This window comes from Hypomesus nipponensis, chromosome 23, assembly GCF_054491055.1.
Source record: "Hypomesus nipponensis isolate SF chromosome 23, ASM5449105v1, whole genome shotgun sequence".
In the NCBI taxonomy this organism is placed as follows: Eukaryota; Metazoa; Chordata; class Actinopteri; order Osmeriformes; family Osmeridae; genus Hypomesus; species Hypomesus nipponensis.
The window spans coordinates 7,863,252-7,873,752 of NC_140383.1; the positions used below are offsets into that span (position 1 = coordinate 7,863,252).

At 46.1% G+C, this 10,501-nt stretch overlaps 1 protein-coding gene across 2 annotated transcripts in view; it reads right to left on the reverse strand.

Annotated features, from left to right (window-relative positions):
- LOC146234056 (semaphorin-3D) overlaps nt 1–10,291 on the reverse strand; it is a 31,704-nt gene extending 21,413 nt beyond the window's left edge. Inside the window, exon 1 of one of the 2 annotated variants that reach the window (XM_084688711.1) lies at nt 10,153–10,291. The gene's annotated coding sequence lies outside the window, so the exon portion shown is untranslated. Of the gene's footprint in view, nt 1–71; nt 365–10,152 lie in introns of those variants that run through there. The other variant, XM_084688712.1, reaches the window with a different exon arrangement.
- Between the last annotated feature and the right edge of the window lie 210 nt (nt 10,292–10,501).

Sequence of the window (10,501 nt, forward strand, 5' to 3'; positions counted from 1 at the left end):
GCTGTGCTCTGAGTTAGTATGCTTCACCCCTCTACCTTATAGAACATTAATGCTGTTCTGGAACCACTAACCAGACCGTGGAATGCAGCTGTGATGGGACACAGTGGCTCTTCAGAACCAACTGTCCCATGGCCAGCCAGTGTGTGTCCTGTGTTCTACAGGACGAAAGGGGCAAACACAAACAAACAAGCAGTGGGAAGCAGAGTCAAAGCCATGGTGGGAAGGGGAAGTGATGGATGTGAGCCATTTCCAGATGGCAGGGGTCCCTGTCGGAAACAGGCCCCATTCTCCCTGGTGCTGTATCCTCCCATATCAGCTGCAGTGGGGCACAAGCACACACATCCACACACTTACACGTAGGCTAATACCCACTCACACACACATCCACACACTTACACGTAGGCTAATACCCACTCACACACACATCCACACACTTACACGTAGGCTAATACCCACTCACACACACATCCACACACTTACACGTAGGCTAATACCCACTCACACACACATCCACACACTTACACGTAGGCTAATACCCACTCACACACACATATCCCGCATGAAACAGCGGAGAGGTTTGACTGTCAAAGGATGAACAAAATATGAAAATCCAAACGTTTAATTCACAATCTTGGGAGAGATTCAAATAGAGAAGCATGTGGATTGGATTGCAACCTTAAGTTCCAATACCAGGCGCATTTGAAACATTTGTCTACCCTGTATGCTTCTCACAGAAGCCAAAGCTGCTTTTAAAAGATGGACCAACTCAGACACATAGCTACATAGCTGAGGTTTGTGCTGAGTCGTGCTAGAGGCTGTGTATGGGTGACAAGCATATAAGTGATGTATTCATCCCATCATCTGGATGAATGATTTCTCATCTCTCCCTCTCTCTCCTGGCTTTGGGGCCAGGGAGAAAGAGGAGAGCAGCAGGAGGGCCAGCCTGGTGCTGCCTGGACGATCCCTCCACATCAGGCTGGATATACTGTGGAGTCTGGACACATCCCAGGACTCTGGAACACTGTCACCTTCTCAGAAAACGGACCATTAATCAGATGTGTAAAGTCAATAGTGTTTGCATAGCAAGACTCGAGGACTAGGCACGAGAAAAATCCCTACTTTACAATAGAGAAGGAGGGTATAAGCATAATGGCACTACACCAACCCTAAAATAACTTCATCATTTTTTTGTGGATTGTACGCGAGGGATGGATTGTTTGCGGGGAGAATTTATGCTGAAAAAGTTGTTTATGACAATACGTTTTCAATTATTTCTGGAGTATGGCTGCAGGCTACTGTGTTTTAATGAAAAACAAACTGTTGAACGCAGTGTTGTCAAAGGCAGCCTGTGCTGACTGTGTTCAGAGTGAGCCACGAAGGGCAGCTGACAGCCAAGACAAAGATACCCCAAGATAGGAGACCATGGAGGCCCCACAGTCTCAGGGTGGACGTGGACTGAAAGAAAAAAGCAGGCGGTCTCATTAGCCGCCTTAGTGAGCTGTGAAAGGACCCAACACATCGAGAGCTGCATGGGAATATTGCGTTCAGCCAAGCAGAAACCAACCACCCCCCACCACCCCAGTCCCTCCTTTCTGCTCACACAAAGACCTGGGCAGCTCAGAGGGCTTCCGTGGCTCACCCTGTCTCTCCTCCTCAATGAGCACCCCTGTCACTCTCAGCTCACTGACACTGCCAGTCTTCAGAACAGAGACAAGCCACAGTCAGTCTGGAACATTCCACATTCCGCTTGATTGACAAGATGTTTGGGGGGGCTGTCACAGCGCAATCACATTCAAAACCTGGATGAAGAACTATCTGCTTAAGTTGCAAAAACACACACACAGTGTGCCAACAGCTCCAGCAACCAAAAAAGGCTTTTAAAAGAATCCCGGTCGAACTCTCAACCGAGAGACTGAAGGCTAGGAGACTGGGTGACTGGTTGCTTCCAAGGGGAATCATCGTAGCGGAGCACCTGTGGGCTGAAACAATGGCGTGTGAGAGCCAGAGGATGTGAGTGGGTATATGTCTGGATGTGCGTCACAGTGTGTTTTGGGTGATAGAGCCAAGAGAGGACAATCCCTCCCACACCATCTCCTCCTCAGGCCTGAGGCCCAAGCCTGGCTGAGATAACAAACCTCCAGAGCCGCTCTCAGCTGCTCTCAGCTGGGGCAACAACATGCACGCCCACTCCTGAAGCAGCGACTCTCTCACAGTTACTGGATGTCAAAAGTTAGGCAAACTGTACATTTGATGGATATAGGATTTCCTCCATAACTGTAACCATATACTCGTTAATATGATTCTATCAACGCGTTGTTCATGTTTATTCTGTTGCTGCCTTGACAGTGTTTTAAAAGCAGATTCCGGGAACATGCAGCTTGTGTCAGAAATGTTGGGTTTTCTCTGAAAGGCTTAGCACCTGTGAGGTAAATGGGGTGAGACCGTGCAGCTCCGACATACCAGAGACAGAACAGTTTTCTGGGTTCCTTTTAGCTCCAGATACCAACATCTGGCTGGGGGGTGTGGGAGGCCCAGACACAGAGATTTACACATCTTACTTGATGTTAGGGCTTTTCACCCTGAGAAGACACAGGACTGGCCATTAAGGTAACAGGAGAATGGAACGGCATTCATAGTCCAAAGACTCTGTTGTCTCTGTGGTGAAAGAAAAGGATGCACTCAAACACAAATGGTTCATCTTGATGTTTAACACTCAAAAGACACAAAAGCTGAATTCCCCCTAAGCATCACAGGATTGTGAAACATGGTTTACCACAGTGATTACAACTTTCACGAGCAACTGTTGTCTTGTAGGCATTGAACATATTTAAAGGGCTAAATTCCAGCTCATTTGTGAAGGATTGTGTCCTCAAGCCATTCACTAGGACACAATAAACGGTGAGTCTGTGTTACTGTGTGTCTGCGTGTGTGTGTGTGTGTGTGTGTGTGTGTGTGTGTGTGTGTGTGTGTGTGTGTGTGTGCATGTGTGTGTGTGTGCTTTAACTGGAAGTAGAGTGGGATTTCCTGTGATCTCAGCCTCATTCAATCAGTTGGTATTGAGGTCCCTTCATCAGCTACAGTATAATGAGACTGTTCTGATGATGATTAATGAAAAACAGACCATTTAAGCAGCAACAGTCTTCGCTGCATATGACTCAAGTGAATATCTTTGAAAAAAAGCTTCAATCACAACCAATGTTTTGGCAGAGTTTTATCATTTGGCAAGAATGTTATCCAAATGCTAGCAAGTGGATTTTATTATTTAAATTGTTACATAAAACCTTTTCAAATAAACATTTTGCTGGGAAAAAACTAGATGAAAAATGTCAGAGAAAAGACAATCCTAATGTGATAATCTTGTAAGCTTAGTGTGTGGAATGATAAAGAGCTTCATGTTGTTTATCCACAAAGCACCACTCCTTAGTCTGACGTCTTATTTAGTGAAGAAAACATATCAAATGAATGGTTTCTAGAGATTTCATACAAGAGTGTGACTCCACAACCTCTCTCAGGCCTCGTGTCTATGACCATGTGGGTATCGTAACAGAACAGATCCTGTCACGGCTAGACAGATCTTAGAGAGAGGTCATCAGTCCAGATGTCAGTCTGAACGACTGCTGGACCGGTCACACACAGAGATACATTATGATGGAGGGCTGGATTGACCACGGCAACCATCCGCAAGCTGTTCTGTGTGTGCCTGCATGTGTGCATGTGCGCATACAGTAAACAGTCAACTGGTGTGTGTGTGTGTGTGTGCGTGTTTGCATGTGCGTGTGCATGTGCATGTACATGTACTGTAGAGGAATATCTCTGGTCTGGAATGGCAGAAAGAGGATGTAATGTTTAAAGAGCCACAGAGTCAGATATAGTTGGAGACAGAGTGGCCAATAAATCTGAACGAATCTCTCAGTCAGACATTCCAGATACGAGGCACTGAAGCGCCACAGGAAAAAACAATACATTTGCACACTACAGTTAGGTCTTCAGGAATGTGAAAATGGGAAGGAATATTCCCCAGAGATATCAAATTTGAAGTCCCTCTTTCTCAGTGTCTTCCCAGATGTAGGAATTCTATACGTAAAGGAAGAGGAAACATTGTAACAAGAGGAGAAATAACACAGAGAATTCCACCTCATTTCCTGCCTGGCTCAAGTATACTGTAGGCAACTGTGATTGTATTGTCGAAAACAAACATGGAGACAATTCCCAATGCCATGACCTTGAGACAGACAGTTTACTATGTGACTAACCTAACCCCACCTCTCTCTCTTTCCTCCTCCCCACTCTTCTTCCTTTTCTCACTGAGTTCTGTGCATCTGAGCTCATACTGTAAATGGGCAAATATTTTGTTAAAGATTATGTTGGGTTTGCATGCCTGTCACATAGAAGCTGTGTGTCTAGACGTCAATACTGAAAACACTTTCATGTACTGTTTTTTGTCACAGGAAAGAGCACAAACCACTTTAGCTGAAAGAGCTTAATTAGAAGGCAAAGGTACTTTACTGGCATTAGGCAAAGCACTTCCAGATAGCTGACTTGTCGCTAACTGTACCCCTGGGGCAAGGAGCCAGGGAAGGAACATTTTCTCCAGGCTAATACTAAGGCACCATCAGCATTTGAAGCTCATTAAAGGACATAAGGGATGTTTTTCCCATGGAGACTGATGTGCTGCATTATGAAGATGCGGGGGGCAGGGGGTCAGTCCCTCGTACCCACAGACCATCTGCAAGACTGGGAAAGCTCGCCGATCAAGCCGGCAGAGGCTCAGCTCCACACACCATTAGGGGGGGGGGGGAGGGGGGGCTCATCCCTCTGAGTAACTAGGGGGTGGGGGGGTGACAACCATGATTTATACAAGGACACCTAATCCTAAACAGATAGTGTGAGGAATGCTGGGGTGATGGGGTACCGCACGGTGAACTTCACCTCTTTGTCATTCCTTTGTCATCCCTTAAACATCCCTTAGTCATCCCTTGCTATCAGAGGGGTGGCGGGGGTCCTATGTCTTCTGTAGAGCCGTGTAGGACATGGGATGCTGCTGGAGTGACATCAATCAGAGCCAGCAGTCTCTCTTCTCTCTATTAGGGTTTCTCTGTGTCTCTCTCTCCCCTGCCTGCAAGCCCTCCTTGGGGCTATTACTTATCCATAATCTCCCCCTGATGTACAGCATCTAGGCCCTGGAGCACCAGCGCTGGTGTTCCTACAGAGAGAGATTGAGTAAGGGAGGAGGACATGGATATGTTAAAAGAGGAGGAGGAGAGAGTACACTGTCAGTCCAAGCAAAGCTCTCGCTGACAGGGTAGAGGAGATGCTGGATGCAGGTACTTCTGCTTCTCCAGTCAAGAGAAACCCACACTGGAGGTGTGGCCAGTGGCTATGCACCCCCCCCCCACACACACACACACCTCCACCCCCGACCCACCACTTCCAGCCCATGCACCCACCAAGTGGATCTGAGGGTAGAAGTTGGGCAGCATCCAAGCAGCTAGCACACGCTCATTCGGGTAGCTTATCTCCCTCTGTGACACAGAGCTGCCGCCAGAGGCATGGTTATCTCAAAGTCTGTTCTCTGTCTCAGTCTCAACCAAGCTCAATACGTCAAACTCAAACACACGCACACTCACACACTGGTCGTATGTATAACTGTGAGCCAGTGGATTATAAGAGACTACTGGAACAGACTGAGCTCTAGGGGAAACAATGGCGAACAAAAATAAATGCATTCATGTCAACCACATTGTCCAGCTGTAACTCAAACAAACCTCCCCGGACGAGCGATAATAACGGAGTGTATTTGTAGCTGGAGAAGCATAACAAAACCCAGTCGTAAATCAGCTAGACATATAGAAGAGACTCTGAGACATAACTGTATATTGTTCAGATTGACAGCAGTACCAACTGTGTGTCTGTCCGTGCGTCTGTCCACTGTGTGTGTGTTGTCTATCCCCTTCCTCAGTCTGCTGTGGATGCTCACTGGCGCCAGATTCAGCTTTGTTCTGCTGATCCAGGAGGAAGGAAGCGGAGTTCTACTTGGCAGGACTCTGTAATTGTGGACTATGCACAGAGAAGTCATTAATTAAGATGATATATCAAACTAACACAATGGGTTATTATTTTATTCTATTGGGCAGCAGGGGAATTTGTTTGTTAGCATGCCATCTGACTAGTCTAGACAAACAAACGTGTGTGTACACTGTAAATAATGTGTGGTTGGGGCATGGGTGTGTATGTGTGTGTTTGTGTGGAGGGAACTATGTGTGCCTGCCTCACCTCTTCTTTACTGTACTTCTAATTCTTTATTTTCAACAGTTCCATTGTCCAGGACCAGCGAACCACCAATCTTTTTCATATCTGGTGCTGAATGTGCACTGGTGCAGGGCAAACACTTATAAGGAAAGATGATAACACAAACTGTGATATCAAAGATAATGCTTTAAGTACAAATAATATTTGGTCTGGCAAACTGATAAACTGTATAATGGGCTTTATATAATGTCAACATGAGGCAGTTGATAAGGTGGTAGAGTCGGAGCATCTATTCCTTTGCAGTGTTTGCATGTTTTCACTTGCTTGGTATTTGCTGATTTTAAACACTAACATTTGTCCTTTTTGACACCTGTATATCCTCCATCTTTCATCTCCTTCACAGCCCAAGAAAGCCTGTAGAGAAAGTGGTAAACATCTCAGCCTCCCAGTGAGGACAGGGTCAGGTGCAGTTCAGTCAGGAGCAGACAGATCATCCTGTTGCAACCTGCTAGCCTAATCCCTGCCAGGGGAGCGCATGACACAATGATCTGTGGCTGTCAGCACCTCAACATGCAGACAGCTCCCTCAATCTCAATTTCAACGACCACTTCTGGCCAGAACAGCCAGGACAGGACACAAGCAGGACACAGCCAAGACAGGATATAGTCAGGACAGGACAGTCAGAACACTCAACCAGAACACACAACCAGAACATTCCAAGGCCAGGTCACAGCCAACACAGACCAATATCAAGACACACCTCTTCTTCACAGTAATTATATCTAAACCTAATGACACATTTTGAATAATATGTCTGTCAACCTGCTTTCCCTTTATTCATCTCTCTCTCTTTCTCTTTCTGTCTCTCTCTCTCTATCACACACACACACACAGCAGACTTATAGATACACACACAGGAAACAGCAGGAGAGGAAAGAACCAAAAAAGAGCACAGCATGTAGCCTAACGACCAAACTAATAACTACAATTGTCTCTTTGACAAAGGCTTGTTTGCATACTCCCTAGCTTGCACTTGTTGATGTTATTTAACCTTTCAGTCCAGTTTTTCTCATAGAAACTCAACATCCCCACCTCTCAGCCAGCAAACACATCACCTATCCACCAACACACTCCAACCAGCTCCAACTCCAGCCCCAGCCCCACGTCCAGCCCCAGCCCCACCTCCAGCCCCACTTCCAGCCCCAGTCCCACATCCAGCCCCAGCCCCACCTCCAGCCCCACTTCCAGCCCCACTTCAAGCCCCAGTCCCACATCCAGCCCCAGCCCCACCTCCAGCCCCACCTCCAGCCCCACTTCCAGCCCCAGTCCCACCTCCAGCCCCAGCCCCACCTCCAGCCCCACTTCCAGCCCCAGCCCCACCTCCAGCCCCACTTCCAGCCCCACCTCCAGCCCCATTTCCAGCCCCAGTCCCACGTCCAGCCCCAGTCCCACGTCCAGCCCCAGCCCCAGCCCCACCTCCAGCCCCACTTCCAGGCCCAGTCCCACCTCCAGCCCCAGCCCCACCTCCAGCCCCACTTCCAGGCCCAGTCCCACCTCCAGCCCCAGCCCCACTTCCAGCCCCAGTCCCAGCCCCAGCCAAAGCCCCAGCCCAATTATGTTCAACTACCAGTCCCAGCCAGACCCACCCTTTCATATGGGAACAGAGGAAAAGGAATACTGCACAAGGGTGGGTAGAGAGGTTTGCATGACAACATCAACATACTGTATGTGCTTCATATAACTGCTGGATAATCTCCAGCTTTCTAAACATACCTAATACCCTCAATAGAGCAAGAACAAAATTGTTATTAGCTTTGGCACCTAATCAATCTGCAGAGCCAATCAGAGAGGGTGGTGAAGGGCTCTTCCTCAACATACTGCAACACCTGCCTGTATCCATCAGACTGATCTGATTCAGAAACATGCACACAGCTGGGATGGGGAGTGCCTCACTTAGCCACTAATAACAATAATTAATCAATAGAGTTTTGTGTGAATGATCGTGAACATAGTCAATGGAGCGAAGGGGGACTAATAGGTATGAAAGAAGAGTAATTACTTTTAAATTGTTCTTTTACTCCGGATAATAATGGTCTAGACATGTAGAGAGAAGTAATCACCTACAAGTTCTCCAGACTGCTTATTTGATATAAACCAGTGGGACTTGGTCTCTTCCCTCCATCATAATAAAGTATTTCTACAGTACATTTAGTAATAATAGGATGTTTTATGAGTACCTGCTGTTAAGTTTATTCAGAGACAATGTGATTTAAAACACAGAGCATCTATGGTTTTGTGAGTGTGTGTGTGTCTGTGGAAGTGTGTGTGTGTGTGTGTGTGTGTCTGTGGAAGTGTGTTTGTCAATGAAAATGCTTTACAGCCCCGTCCGCCCTCCTCCAGTCCCAGTCCTGGTGAGCAGCAGTCCTGTGGTGTGTGGTTGAACTCTCCTTTCCTACGTCCCTTACCACGCTATCAGCCACGGGGCCACACTGGAAACCTGACACTGGTATTACAGCCAGTGTGGAGGTCTGTTTCAGTGGGATATATTTGTTGTCACACCAGAGCCTGATTTATATCGAGTCATTGAATGTGTGGTGAGGGGGAGAGCTACAGTAATATGGGTGGAGGTTAGTAGGACACTGAGGGTTCTGATCGTGTCAGGGTCAAAGCCAGACCTCAGGGTTAACTCGCATTAGTCACATGTCGGTCTTCATCATTCTATGTTTTGACCACTCTCCCCTCTCATAGCTTCTCTATCTCTCTCTCTCTCTTGTGCTCTTTCTTTGGCCGCAGGGCCAGGCTTTCACTCTGAGGGCATACTGGATGTATGAGCCTATTCTGCATTTACCATCAGTGAGATGATTTGCACCCACCATAAAAGCAGTGACGTCATAAAAGAGTTAAATCATCTCAGATGCATAGAGAATGAAGAACACAACACTGTGTGTAATGTTTCCAAGAAACGTGTAAGCATGGAGAACAGAAAGCACACAAGGTCATGAAACACAGAAGAGTATTCTAGCATGCCTCCTTCAATCTCTCTCCTCCTTCCCCTCTGCTCATAATGTTAGATCAGACCCCTGAACCTTTCAAGTAAAAGATGACTCCCATTCTAAATCAATCTTTTTGATCAGGCTTGTATAATAAAAACATTAGTCCCTAACTGACTTTTGGGTACTTCTCTGACCAGTAAATCCATATCATATAATCTGATAGTGTGAGGTGATAAATATAGATTCAGTGAGGTATTTTCTGCTACACTCTGAGCTGGTTCTTGTGACCATACAGTTCCATGTATCCCATATTGTAAAAGGTGTGTGATAAAACTTGAAGTTTTCCTTTGTTTTCTCACACAGCACTATTACTGTAACTCCGAGGCTCTGGGTCTGACACAATGGAGGCATGGTAAAGTGGAGGAAACCACAATGACAGAGCAAGAACAGAGGAGTCATTCCCCATAACAGGAAAGACAGACAATTGTGGGACGTTGCTCACATAATGACAAAGAGAAAGAGAGAGAAGTTGGCTTCTGGGAAGCCTACTATAAAATTAAACTACTAAATATAATACTTATTGACTTTATATCATAATATTATAGCATACTGTTTCAAAATGTAACTGGATGAACCTCATGAAAAAATAGGTTTCATAATTTACAGGCTTTGCCCATGAACACTGGTAGGCTATCCTATATACTTCATTAATTGTGTGGTAACAGCTTTCTACAGCCTACAATTACTGTTAGTAACACCGATGTGGACATTGCTATTCAATGGCCATTACACTGATTGATTGATAACATATTAGAATAAAGCACATTGAAAAAAGCACAGTTAAAGTTAATACTTGTTTCTTGTAGCCCTATTACAGTATTTGCATAATCCCATAAGTTTCTCAACTCACCAACTCCGTTATTTTGATCCTGATGGCACAACCAGAGATGATGCGTTATTCCACTTTGGATCGCTTACAAATGGGCAGCCGCGGGGTAGGGAAACTTTAGTGACGTTAAGTGTACACACCTTGTTCTCTTCCTCACATTGTAAACAAGCGGTCCACATGTAGGCAAAGCCACTCCCCCGGACCTCCTATCTCTACTTTCAAGCACCAATGAAACAATACATCCTTTCCGCTCGTTCACTGACGATGGCAAGGATATTGGGCGTGATTGCAATCCAGTGTTTTATTTATTTCGTGTCAAATAAGGCCTGACCATGGATTTCAATTGCACTGTGCTAGGAGAACGGGTGTA